Below are 13,698 nucleotides of genomic sequence, written 5' to 3' on the forward strand. Positions count from 1 at the left end.
TTTCAACCATGGAACCCAAACTGAGGAAATATCCGGTTTCATCCTAAAACCTCTCATCACCCAAAGACCAAGTTTTGTCAAGACACAACAGACTTTCTAAAAAACTTAAAAACATAGACCACCTTTCAGGCAAAACCCTCCTAGCCACCAGGGATGTTACCATCTTATATACCAACATCCCACACCAGGATGGCATCCAAACCTGCCTTACACATCTACAACAGCAAGATTACAACTCAAAAGTATAGACCTAAAGATATTACTGAATTTATACACTGCATCATCACACGCAACAACTTCAGTTTCAATAACCGATACTTCTTCCAGACCATGGGCACAGCTATGGGCACCAAAATGGCTCTACAATATGCCAACCTTTTATGACCCACCTGGAAGAAAAATTTCACAAGAACTGCACCATCAAACCCATGCTATACCTAAGATCTATCGATTACATTCTTCATCATTTAGACTGAAAACCTGCAATCTCTGATTAATTTCCATCACAAATTCAGTAACCATCACCAATCAATTAGACTATCTCTTGAATACTCCAGCACCAACATTTCCTTTTAGACACTATGATCAATAACTAGAATGGTAAAATACAAACCACCATATACAGGAAACCAACATGCCTATCTATACAGATCTAGCAATCGCCCTAAACACATCAAGAAAACTGTACTATACATCCTAGCCCTCCAGTACCATTGAATTTGCACTGAGGAAAATACCCCTGATCGTCACCTCACAAATTGCAAAGGGGCTTTCACCCAGTAAGGACACTCCTCCAGAGAGACAGATCATACTTTTGAAAGAGCCACCCCAGTACCACATGAAGAATCACTGCAGTACAAAAAGAAATCCCCACAAATTGCATACCATTAGTTGTGACTTCCCTGGAATCTATATGGAAAATCCTCAAACAATTGAAACCCGTACTAAAAGAAGACCCAATTCTTAAAGAGATCTTTCCAGAACCACCCATCCTAGCCTTTAAACAAGCACGAAATGTTACCAACCTCATCACCAGAAGCAAACTTCCTATGGCCCAAAGCACACTGGATGGATCCAGACCACGCAGGGACAAAAAAATGTAAAGTCTGCCAACACATGTCCACTACTCTCACAATGACTATATCCCACAACACAACCATTACCATTCCTGGATCTTACACCTGCACTTCCAGAAATATAATATATCTTATCTAGTGCACTAAACGCGTGGATGGAAAATACGTAGGAGAAATGAAAAAACTGTGTACCAGAATGAACACACACTGAAAATCTATCAAAGACAAAAATATCCAGTTAACTAGAGGTGCACACTTCTCACAAGATAACCACTCTCTCTCCAGTCTCTCAGGTCTAATCCTTAAAGTGCATTTACTAAAACACCTGTAATACACAAGCCTATAAACTTCACATCATAAATCTATTGGATACAAAAAATCGTGGACTAAATATAGACATTGGATTTATGGTGCATTATAACCTGCCTGCCATCCTGCCATCTGATAATCCCAGGTAACCTGTCTGCATTTTACCAGCTACATTTGACCACCTTCTCCCCCTTTCTCCCCACAACTACCTTTTCACACCTATTGTCTCCCATTCCCTTTGAACCTTACTGCCACACATTAGGATTTTCACAGACCTGCGTTTTGCATTTTGGCTTCTGTTCTACCTAGGAAAGCGTGCACACACCAACAGACTATGCCTGAAGAAGGGTGTTTGTGCCTAAAAGCTTGCAAAGAACAATTTTTCCAACTATTTAGTTGGTCTAATAAAAGATATCATATCTACCCAAAGAATATTGTCTGTCTATGTCCTTATACCAACACAACTACAATCAACAGCCTGGAATAAAGTAGTGATATAAACTGAAACCATTTTTTGCAGTCCCTTAAGGAATTTTTATCTGTTTTTCTGGAGTAGTAAAATACAGTTGAAGGTAGTGCCAATGGGAAAGTGCTGATGTTGTTGGGGTTCCACGTCTCTTTTTCTAGCTTGGAATGGAATTATTTTTTAATGCATCCAACTGAGGGCTCTCTCATAATGTTGAAACAATTTCCACAAAATCCTTAGGCACACAGAGCCTCACCACAGAGCTCAGAGACACCTCATCACATACGAAATGCATGCCCAAAAGAGCATTCTATCTATTTACTCCTCTGTGAAATATGAAACACCATAACCAGAGGGAAATAGGACTATATCCTGCTTACCACGTAACAACTTTGAGGTAAACAGACGATTCCAACTTTTCTCTGAGCCTAATCTGCGTATAAAATGAATTGTACCAAACAGGAGATTTTACCACACCTTCAACTGTCCTTTGAAATATGAACTTTAGTTTCTACCAAGGAGAACTTTTACAATCTTTTCTCTTATGCCTGATGAAGGGTGTTTGTGCACCAAAGCTTGTAATTAAAGATTTTTTTTGCAAAAAATCTAGTTGGCCTAATAGAAGATATCACCTCTACCACAAGTCCTGATTGCTTTTCCCACTAGACCAATATGGCTACAACCTGGAAACTTTTTGTCAATTATTGCTTTCCACCAATTCCCTGAAAAAGATAAGCTATTACAGCAAACAGGACTTTTCTTTTGCCTATATAATGACATCTAGACTAGACCTCTTGCTGGCATAGCAATGTCAAAACTGTGATTTTCTTTCTTTTCTTTTCTCTTCTTTTTCTTTTTCCTTACATTCCTAACCTATGCCAGTGAAACTTTAAAGGTTTGTCCAAACTTTAGAGTTTAAAGCTACATGAGATTTGAGTTTGATCTAGTGGGGCATGGCCCCACTACATAAAAGCACTTACAATGACAGAAAAATAGGACTGGAAGGGACCTCAAGGAAGTCATCTAGACCAGCTTTCTCTCAACGCAAGACCATCCCTGTCTAAATCATTCCAGACAAATGTTTAACCCAGTGATTCCCAAAGGGTATGCTGCCCACACTACTGTACTACAAGAGCATTGAAAGTGTGCTTCAAAAAAAACACACTTTATCAGTATCAGATAACACCTCTGGAGCTACATCATTGGGTCCGGGAGACTCCCCACAGGTCTGGAAATTCGGCAGTGGAGGAATGGTGACAATTAATGCTGCCATTCCTCCCTCACCTCCAAATTTCCAAGCTCCACACAGCAGGATTGGGCCCCAGCCCTGTGCCCAAAAGGTTGAGCACCACTGCATAAAATTGGAAGTACCTGAAAACTGAAAGAAGGCTAATGTGGTGCCTATCTTTGAAAAAGGGAGGAAAGAGGATCTGGCCAACTACAAGCCCATCAGCCTGACCTCTATCCCAGAGAAGGTCTTAGAAAAGATTATCAAAGAAACCAATCTTAACAGACTGGCTGATGGCAAAATCCTGAGGGATAGCCAGCACAGGTTTGTTGCAGGTAGGTCTTGCTTGACCAATCTTTTTTCCTTTTCATAGAATCAATGAGTCAGAAGGGACCTAGACAGATCATCTAGTCCAACCCCCTGCCATGGGCAGGAAGGAGCACTGGGGACAGCAGGGGTCATAAGACCCCAGCCAGGTGCCTATCCAGTCTCCTCTTGAAGATTTCCAGGGCAGGTGAGAGCACCACCTCTCTGGAAAGCCTATTCCAGGCTCTGGCCACCCTTATAGTGAAGTAGTTCTTCCTAATATCTAACCTAAACCTATCCTCCCTCAGCTTGTGGCCATTGTTCCTGGTGACTCCATCACCTGGACAAGGGAGAAGAAATTTGACTTCAAAAAAGCCTTCTATCTGGTATCCCATAATCACCTCTTAGCAAAACTGGCCAACTGCAGCCTCAGCTTCACCACAGTGCGCTGGCTCGGGAATTGGCTCTGTGGTCAGACCCAGAGGGTGGTGGTTAATGGAAGTCAATTGCTGCCGTGTGCTGTGACTAGTAGGGTCCCTCAAGGCTCTGTCCTTGGGCCTATACTATTCAACATCTTCATTAATGATGTGAACATTGGTATCAGAAGTGGACTGGCAAGTTTGCTGATGACACCAGACTTTGGGGTAAAGCATCTACACCTGATCCAGGCTCAAGAAATGGACAGATGAGAACCTGATGGTGTTTAACACCAAAAAATGCAAGATTCTCCACATTGGGAAGAAAAACCCACCGCATGCTTATAGCCTCAGCAGTGCTACACTGGCTAGCACTATGGATGAAAGGGACTTAGGTGTCATGATTGACCATAAGATGAACATGAGCCATCAGTGTGATGCTGCAGCTAATAAAGTGAGCAAAACGCTGGCTTGCCTCCATAGATGTTTCTCAAGCAAACCCCAGGACATCATTCTGCCATTCTACTTGGCTTTGGTGAGGCCGCAGCTGGAGTATTGCATCCAGTTTTGGGCTCCACAATTCAAAAAGGATGTGGAGAAGCTTGAGAGAGTCTAGAGGAGAGCCACATGCATGATCAGAGGTCAGGAAAACAGACCTTATGATGAGAGGCTGAGAGCTATGGGACTCTTCAGCCTGGAAAAGCACAGGCTCAGGGGTGATCTGGTGACTGCCTATAAGTTTATAATGGGTGCTCACCAGGATCTGGGGGAATGTCTGTTCACCAGAGTGCCCCAGGGGATGACAAGGTCGAATGGTCACAGACTCCTCCATGACCATTTCAGGCTGGACGCAAGAAAGAACCTCTTTACTGTACGAGCCCCCAAGGTCTGGAATAGGCTGCCACCGGGGGTGTTCAAGCACCTACTTTGAACGCCTTCAAGAGACATTTGGCTGTTTATCTTGCTGGGATCCTATGACCCCTGCTGACTTCCTGCCCCTGGGGCAGGGGGCTGGACTCAAAGATCTTACGAGGTCCTTTCCAGCCCTAATGTCTATGAAATCTATGAAATAAGCTATACACATACATATTTTGGAGTGTAAGTGTAAAGTGTGCTACCTATTTGAATTCAGAAAAAATGTGCCCTGGGTATTAAAAGTTTAGGAAATGCTGACCTAACCTGCTCTTAAAAACTTCCAGAGAGAGATTCTACCACCTCTGTAGGGAATCCATTCCAATGCTTAATGATGTGCAGAAGTAGCAAGTTCTTCCTAATATCCAACCTAAATTTTAAGACTGTTGTAATTTAAGACTGTTATCCTTTTTTCCTGGCCCCTGTGGCCATAGAAAACAATCAAGCACCATCAGGACCGTCCAACTGGTGGCCTGTGAAGGGTTATCAAATCCCTCCACCCCCTAGCCTTCATTAGGATTAAAAAATCCTAGTTCTCCCAAAATTTAGGCTAAATAATTTCAATATTTGGTGCTTGCCTTAAGTACTTAAACATAAGAGAAGTCCCTTTTGAGGGGGATTGCCTTAGGTGCATTCCAACCCAGGCCCAACATCCTTTGATACACTGGGGGCAAATGCAGATAAAATAGGGGCCTTTAATTGAAGCAGTGAGTTTTAAAAAAACACCACTTCAATTTAGGCCCAATTAAACCCTGTGTTGTGCACGCACCCTGCTGACTTACCTGTCTCTCTGGCAGAGAGGAGAGGGCCACCTGACAGCAGGCAGAGCAGTCCCTGGGCTGGGTGGGGGGCTGGTGCTTCCCTCCACAGCAGCAGTGCCCACCCCCATCCCCCAGCAGCACCTGCCCACAGGCACGTGACTCAATCCCAGGAGGCACTGGGCCCCCACACAGCTCAGGCAGACAGGCAGGCTCCAGAGAGGGGGAAGATCAGGCTCACCACTTTCCTTGGGCAGAGCCTGCTTTCCTAGGCTGCTGCCAGGCTGTCTGCACAGGCTTCCTGCAGAGCCACAGAACTTCACGGGGCCTGGTACTTTCTTCTGCAGTTGTAGGGGCAGCAAACTAAAACTCCTCGAAGGAGTTTTAGTTTTCTGCGCCCCAAGTCATTTAAGGCGCATTATGCTACCGAATTTCCTACAGTGGCTGGAATTAATGTGCAATACACTGCCAAGGCATACAAACATGGACACCATTAAAGCAATGCAAAAGCATTTAGCTTGCTTTAAAGTGCTGTGCATACATGCCCCTCATTTTGTCTACACACAGCTTGGGACCTTATTCTCTTGCTGTCCTAAGTGCTTCCATTTGCATACAGCGACATCCTGTTTGTGCATGACAGCCATCTTTGCTCAATCACTGCCCAAGGAGCATCAGGAATGGAAAAGGCTTATTATGCCCTTCCACCTTGCAGTGGCCCTGACTTCAGTGGCATGGCAAGATTGTGACTGTTGTCAGTTAAAGCTCTGAAATCTGGGAGTTTCCCCATGAGAAGTTAGGACTTCTTCCCAAATTTTAGATTTCAGATTTGAAATCCGACTTCAGCTGACAACTTGGGCTGTGAGCTAACCAAAGAAAACTTTCACTCAAACAATTCCCTACTATGTGAAAGCATTCTATTTCATACCAATTTATTATTAGTCTATTCTTAATAAAATAACTCTTTTTCAGCTGCCTTTGTTGTTGTTGTAAAAACCCTCTTTTATTCTCAGTTAGTTAAGCAGAGCTGTGTTATCCAAAACAAAGTGACACTCAAGCTTCAGTACATTTTTTAATATAGCATTTTTAATGAATTCCAGTCACTAAGAAATAATGTTATCTAGGTCAGACTTTTTGAATATTGTTTTCTGTAGATGCTTAGTCGCACTGCATTTTCTAAAATGAGTTATCCTGTGAAACCCCATTTAATGCTTTGCTTTCTCACAGCCTCCTGGTTTGACTTTCTGGGATTTTTTTATCACTGAAAAAAAACAGGTGATCACTCAGGCAGAGCCACATTCAAGATTTCTACTTTTGCAGGGAGGGAAAGAAAGGAGTGGGTAGGGGAAGGGAGGGAAGAAGGGGAATACTCCCAGGTATCTCAGTTTAGCGGCCAAATTCTGCCTTCAAGTGCACTGAGTGAGGTTATATGATATATATTTGGGGGAAAAATGTAGCCACAATCAGCTTGCTTCTCTCCTCAGCTACACAAATATATCACCTATTAAAGCTAAAAGGGGCTATTCTGGTAAATTCAAGGACAAAATTGGATTTTGTGACCAAGAGTGCAACACAAAAGATATTGTATACAATATAATGCTATTGTATTCTTTCTATTTTGCTAGTCCCGAAAACTTCGATCTTAGTGAAATGTCCATATGTTTTTACCAGTAGATCAGTGCTTAGCCCATTTATCTCTGTTCCCATGCAAATCTGACAAGTAGGACTTCTGACAGGCACTTCTTCATTGGATGCGCAGAGTGGTATTATGAACTTGGAACAAAATATCCTTCATTTGAAACACTGAAACATATTGCAGTTAACATGATTTCACAGGCTGGCATTTCAGATTACAGGGCCTATAGACTATGGCATGCCCCTGCAATAAATACGAAGTATGACGTATCTTTCCTTTTACTCAGAGTCACGGCTGTATGTCACAAAATGTGACATTCTTCTTTTCTGTTTTAGAATCATACGGGTCTTCAGCAGGTCATAGAGTCCAAACAGCTGCTCAAAGCAGGATCATCCCTTCAGACAAGTGTTGGTCTAACCTGCTTTTAAAAACTTCCAATAATGGAGATTCCACAACCTCTCTAGGTCAGGGTTTCTCAGCTTCCAGCCCACAGGCTAGAATCTGGCCTGTGCAGCCCTATCACATGGTCCATGGGGCTCCCCATGGCTCCAGAAATTTGGCGGTAGGGGAATAGTGGCAATGTTAATTGCTGCTCCACTGTTGCCAAATTTTTGGATCATGGGGAGCACTGCAGACTGGATACTGTGGTCTGTGTGCTATATCAGGCCAGCATGCAGAGTCATTCTGGCACATGGCTCGATCTGGGTATGCAGGGTCACTCCAGTGCGCAGCTGGATCTTGGTGTTTTGGGTCACTCCAGCATGTTATACTGCACCTACAAACTGACCCCATGCACCAACCCCACATCACTCACCCAGCCAGCAGAGGAAGGTTGGGTGCCACCATTCTAGGTAATCTATTCCAATGCTTACCCACCTGTATAAAGAAAATGGTCTTCCTAATATTCAACTTTAATTTCCCTTTATGTGATTTAAGATTGTTATGCCTTGTCCTTTCTCGTGTGGACTCAGAGAATTGTCTATCACTATCCCCTTTATAACCACCCTTCAGGTATTTGACAGCTGTTATCAAGTCTCCCTCACAGTCGTTTTGTCTTCAGGCTTAATAACCCCACTTCTTCCAGTCTTTCTGTTTAAGTCCTGTTTCCTAAACTTGTCATCATTTTTGTTGCTGTCCACTAGATGACATCCAGACATTTTTATAACTATTGTTCTGTTGTATTCTTTCAGATAATGTGTTGGACCAGTTAAATAAGACAAGCGATCCTGAGTCTGCTCTCAATTACATTGGTGCAAATACGAAGTGACATCATTTATCTGCACCTTCAGAGGAGATTTACATTTGTGTGAGTCAAAGAGGGTTTGTCCCAGTTTGTTTATATTAACGATCTGTATAGAACTGTACTTGCATAATATATGAACTGTGACATCATGTCCTTCTCTGTCCCACACATAAAGATGTTGAGTGAGAGGCTTTCTCTTCTTACTCCATGGCACATGAGAGGAAACACCCATGTGCAGTGGAGGACAGAAATGGGTAAACAAATTATTTTAATTCTTTTACTGATCTAGGAGTAGAGTCTCCAGTCCCGTGGTAGGATCCACCTAAGCATCAGACACTTTGAATGCATAGGTCCCAGGGTGCTTTTCATCTCTAGATCACAAAATAGGATCAAAAACATAGAAGTGGAAGGTAATATAACCTCTATTCAGCAAGGCTAGGGACAGACATTACACGTAAACTGGTTTAAATGATCAGAAACTGGCTTAAATCTGTAACAGAACAGACATTCAGTACACATAAACCAGTATGAAAATGGCTGAAACCAGTTTGAGATAAACCTGGCTAAATGTAGTATAAGATTTAACTAATTTGGCTCAAACCAGTTTATGCAAGGTCTGTCCCAGACCTCTTAATGGTTTAAGTTAAATCAGAGACCCCTAAAACCCAGGCATGCTCTCTGGGCTGGGCTCTGCTATAGAGAGCTGGGCTGGCTCCTTCCCTCTGCTCTCTAGCCGGAGAAGGGGTGGGACGTGGCCAGGTGCTGGCCTGCCATGGCCCCTGAGGCAAATTTCTTCCTCCATCCCCTTCCCCCTCTACCCCTGCTGGCAAACCCTGTGGACTGCAGCTGGGGTTTGCCAGCCCCAGCTGCACCTCCGTGACTTTCCTGCAGTCAGGCAGAGATGGAGTTAATTCCTCCCTCTGTCCAGCTTGCCTGCATCCAGGGAGGGGATTAATTCCACAGCAGTCCCAGAGCAAGGGAGAGAGGCAAGCTAGTTCCCTGTATGCGGATCCAAGACCTGCACCTGTGAACCCAGAGCTAAGACCTTCAGGACCAGCCTGAGAGATGGGAAGTGTTGACAAAGACCTGACAGTCATCACACATGTGCTGGAGATGGAGTTAAGGGAAGTTGCAGACAGCTTCTGGCTGGAAGGTGCAGACAAAAGAATGCAGAGACTTACATTTATGTTATAAAGCATAACCTGTAAAACAAAGTCTTTCTGAATGCCTGGCTATAAGGAGACACTCTGTCCTCAGGATTAGTAGGGCTTATGCAAGGCTCTCTCTTGTCTTGCTGCTTTACATTTTCAGTTAGACTAAGTTGTATATGCTGTGTTTTGTGTTTTACTGGGCTATATCTTAACCTAGGTGAAGATTTTTGGTAGTTTCCTGTTGTATGCTTTGCAAATTGCTGTGTTCAATACATGCTTTCTTCAGAGAATGGACTTTTTCCCATCCCCACTCCTTAGTCTGGCAGCAGCACCCCCCACCCCCCCAGGCTGGTGGCTGGCATCCTGTGTGTCCTCCTAGCCCCAGGCTGGTGCCTGGCCATGCCCCCTCCACTCCAGCAGGGAGGGGTGAGAGCCTTGGCAGTGTTGGCAAGCATGCCCTAGCACCCCCCAGCTTCTGGCTTGAGCCACTGCAGGCATGTGCCTGCATTTCCTGATTTAACAGAGAATGTCTGTCCAGTTATTAATCAGCTTAAGCTGTGCAGCTTAGACTAACCTGCAAAGAGTAAATCAATTCAGTCTCATGGTTTTTGGATATCTGCCCCTAGCCCAAGTAGGGAAACTGACAGAACAATGAAGTGACTTGCCAGTGGGGGCACCCAGTGGGTCAGTGGCTGAGCTGGGAATGAAACCAAGCCTCTCGACTTCCAGCCCAGCACCCTTCACATTTTATTATCCCACATTTTCTCCTGCAACTTCAGACTATATTCTATTCCACCTATTGGGCATCTAACTGGACATAGATGTGTAAGTGGCATTCTGTTCTGATGAGTGCCTTTGAGGTGCCACAAAGCACACAGGCACTCATCTGGACATAGACCCAAGTTGTATGAGAATACAATGGTGAAAAAAAGTCTGGCAGACTGTATTCCATTTGTTGCATAGCTTCCTTAATCATTCCAGTGCTGGAGTACACAGGTAATGCCCCCACTGGTCTACTATGCTAGGTACAATCATTACACTTTTACCAGTAGAGGCAATGGGAACCCAGCCTATACTTGTAAAAGACAAAACTTCACCTCACAAAACCAGTGTATACCTGTAACAAAACATACGTTTAGCACACAGACTGGTTTAAAAATGGTGGAACCCGGCCTAAGTGTTGCCTTCCTCCCCCAACCAGAAGCTAAATGCATGTTCTGTTCGCTACTAATATATACTGTACAGAAAACCATGCAACTTAGATCAATTCTGCCTCAGGCTTTTTGAATGTCTGTACTTAGCTCTAGTAAAAACTTGGTGGCCTGAGCTTCTGAAAGCAGGGTGATTAACAGTCTGTTTGGGAAGCTCCTGTTATTTAGAACCTTGAGCTGACTAAGGAAAAAACCTTTGGAGGGCTCGTTGTCACAAGAGAAATGGATCTCAGTCTTGTTACAAAAATTTAAATTAAACTGACAAGTCCCAAGCTGGTTTTAACTCTATAAATTATTGTCTATTTTAGAATTTAAGACTTGGTGAAGCAAAGTGCTTTGTTACTACAGTTTTGTGGTAGATTCAGGAGCACGACAAGAAAATGTAATCTTAGCATGCCTATACATGTTCAGCAAAGCTGTTCTGGTGCACTGAAATTACAGTGCATCAGAGCAGACTCGATTAATCAAGTCTTCTGGAGCATGATAATTACTGTGCTCCAGCAGATTCCAGCGTTATGTGTATCAGCTTCTGTGAACAGAAAAATGGCTGCCGGGGCACTGTAACAGGAGGCCATCCTAGGGGTTGCTGTGCTCTCCCCTAACACCCCCTTTACTGTGCCAAGTTAGCCTAAAAGCACCCTCAAGTCTCTTCCGCCACATCTTTGACGTTAATGTATAATAGGGAGGCTGCCTCTCTGTCCTCTTGGACACGATTATCCTGTTGTACACTGGCTCCATTTCTGTAATGGGTGTTTCAATTCACCCCAGCCTTACGGGCTATGCATGGCTCCAGCCACCCCTTTAACATGTCCCAAGCCTTGCTGATGTAACTGACATTCTTCAGTCTTACTCTGCACCTCACCGGCGCTCAAGCTGTCCACAGGCGCTTGTCAGTCGCTGCCCCCTCTCTCTGGGGCTTCTCGCTGCCCCCCTCTCTCTGGGGCTCGGGGTCAGCGCACCCCAATGCTGTGCCCTCTCTGGTACCCAGGTCCCTACGCTGCCATGGACCCCCTATGAGGCCTCCTCCATCCCCTTTATAGCCCCACCCAAGCCACTGGTTTAAACAGCAAACAAAACACAAGTCCCTGGGCTATAACATAAATCCTAGCCATCTGGCTGTAGCATTATTCCTGCCACACCAGGGGGGCTCCATCCTTGCCCCAGTCTTGGAGCTCTACCTGGAGTCTGGCCTCTCCCCTCCGCTTGCTCTGGGACAGCTCCTTCCCCCTTGGCTGCTGGGAACTCCCACGTGGCTTCAGCCCTGGGGTTTAAATGTGAGCCAGGCCCTGCAGCTTCCGGTCAGCTGACTGCTGGCAGGTGTGGGTCACTAGCTCCCTCTGGTTACCCTAGCAACCACCACCTGGGTAGTTATCCCGGCTCTACAAGTAGCAGGCACCTTAGTGCCCTGCTACAGGCACTTAAAGCTCATTCAATGAGCCTTAGTTAAGGCACCCCCACTGCCATTTTTCAGTGTGGGGACACTGACACATGTGACACTTTGGGCACTTTAATTAGAGTGGGTCTCAGAGCCATTCTAATTAAAGCACCCCTATCCCACTCCCGGAGCACGTTCACCTAGAGACATCTAGATATTCCCCACCAAGTGACACATTTCAAATGTCTCCAACCAGTTGAGCTTTTGTGTTTGAATACAGCACAAAGATAGTATGAATAGTGCATCTGTGGTGGATCCTTGCCTTTCTCATGTCCTTATGACAAGGTATTTAGCAGAATTTGCAGATTCATTGGAATCTGACAGGGCCATGCTGTGACCTGGCGTGGATATCCAGATTTAGCAGCAGATGCTGAAAAGTCATCCGTGTTGCTTTGAGTAAATGTATTGGCAGCGTTTGACACCACTGATGACAAGATTATATTGACTCTCCTGTTGTGCTTTGCTGACCACTGATGTCCAACAGTCAGGCAGATGGGCAACATGAAATCTATCCCTCATCAAGTCCCTCTTAAAATTTCAAAATAAAACTTAAACTGGATTTAAGGTCTCTTCCTCGTCTTCTGCCCATTGAGGACTGTCACCCTGAAGTAAATTTTGCTACATCTGAAGTAGTGAGCCTAAGTTGGGTTGTGTTTAATAAATTAGGTACCCATCTCAGATTGTTTCTTAGATCTTGTTACTGAAAAGATAAGTCATCAGGAACCATGTACAGAAACAAAGGCTTTTTAGTGGCAGCATGTGAAAGTAAAGCAATCTTCTTCCTCTCAATCTTCTACTAGTTCCATAAACACTCAATTCAGTCTTTTGTGATGTAAATGAAGTATCATTAAACACCAGCTGCAGTATTGGATTTGTTTCTATTTGAATACATTTTATTTGTACTAAAGACAGCATGTAAGTTTAAGATGTCCTTATATCTCTTTATTAAAGGTTACCATTCTTCCTGAAGCATATTTATTTGGACATGTCTGCCCAGTGACATTTCAAGATCAAGACCTTTGAGGTTCTTTGAGGTGCAGTGCATAGAACAAAATGTTAGGATCCTTTTTGTTTTTACCTTTAGATTCTCTCATTTAAATAGCTGAAACTGTGCCTAGTGAATGCACAAAGGGTCGTATCCTGCCCTCTAGAACGCAGATGTGTGGGTGTTTTAGGTATATAAGAAAAAAGGCCTTTCTTTTGTTACTGCCAGTCCTCCCCATCATGTAAGCTACCTTGTGTCCACACTGGAAAAATGCATCCTGTCAGGATTGTAGGCAGGGACTGTTTTCTAACTAAGGGCCTCGTTAGACATTAATTTTAGGTTGCTCCATGAGCTCTTAACCTCTGAATTGTCCAGACAGCTTACAATTACACCACTCCAAGGGAGGTTCATCTCTGACCCATGCTACCCAGCTCATGTTCCATTAATGTGCGGCCATTCCCCACAGTTAAGCCACCCAAGTTGCAGTCATCCAGCATCTCAGGGTACAGTGTTCCCTCACCCACCCTCCTGTTCTGTGTGGACAGACTTTCCACCCCGTGAACTCTACT

At 44.2% G+C, this 13,698-nt stretch overlaps 1 protein-coding gene across 3 annotated transcripts in view; it reads left to right on the forward strand.

Moving 5' to 3' along the window:
• LOC149864300 (poly(rC)-binding protein 3-like) overlaps nucleotides 1-13,698 on the forward strand; it is an 895,303-nt gene that overhangs the window by 731,611 nt on the left and 149,994 nt on the right. For 2 of the 3 annotated variants that reach the window (XM_090049191.1, XM_090049188.1), the window contains one exon: nucleotides 8,295-8,410. The gene's annotated coding sequence lies outside the window, so the exon portion shown is untranslated. The remainder of the gene's footprint in view (nucleotides 1-8,294; nucleotides 8,411-13,698) is intronic. The other variant, XM_090049189.1, reaches the window with a different exon arrangement.

This window comes from Crocodylus siamensis, chromosome 5 (assembly GCF_052110815.1).
Source record: "Crocodylus siamensis isolate JL-2025a chromosome 5, ASM5211081v1, whole genome shotgun sequence".
NCBI lineage: Eukaryota > Metazoa > Chordata > Crocodylia > Crocodylidae > Crocodylus > Crocodylus siamensis.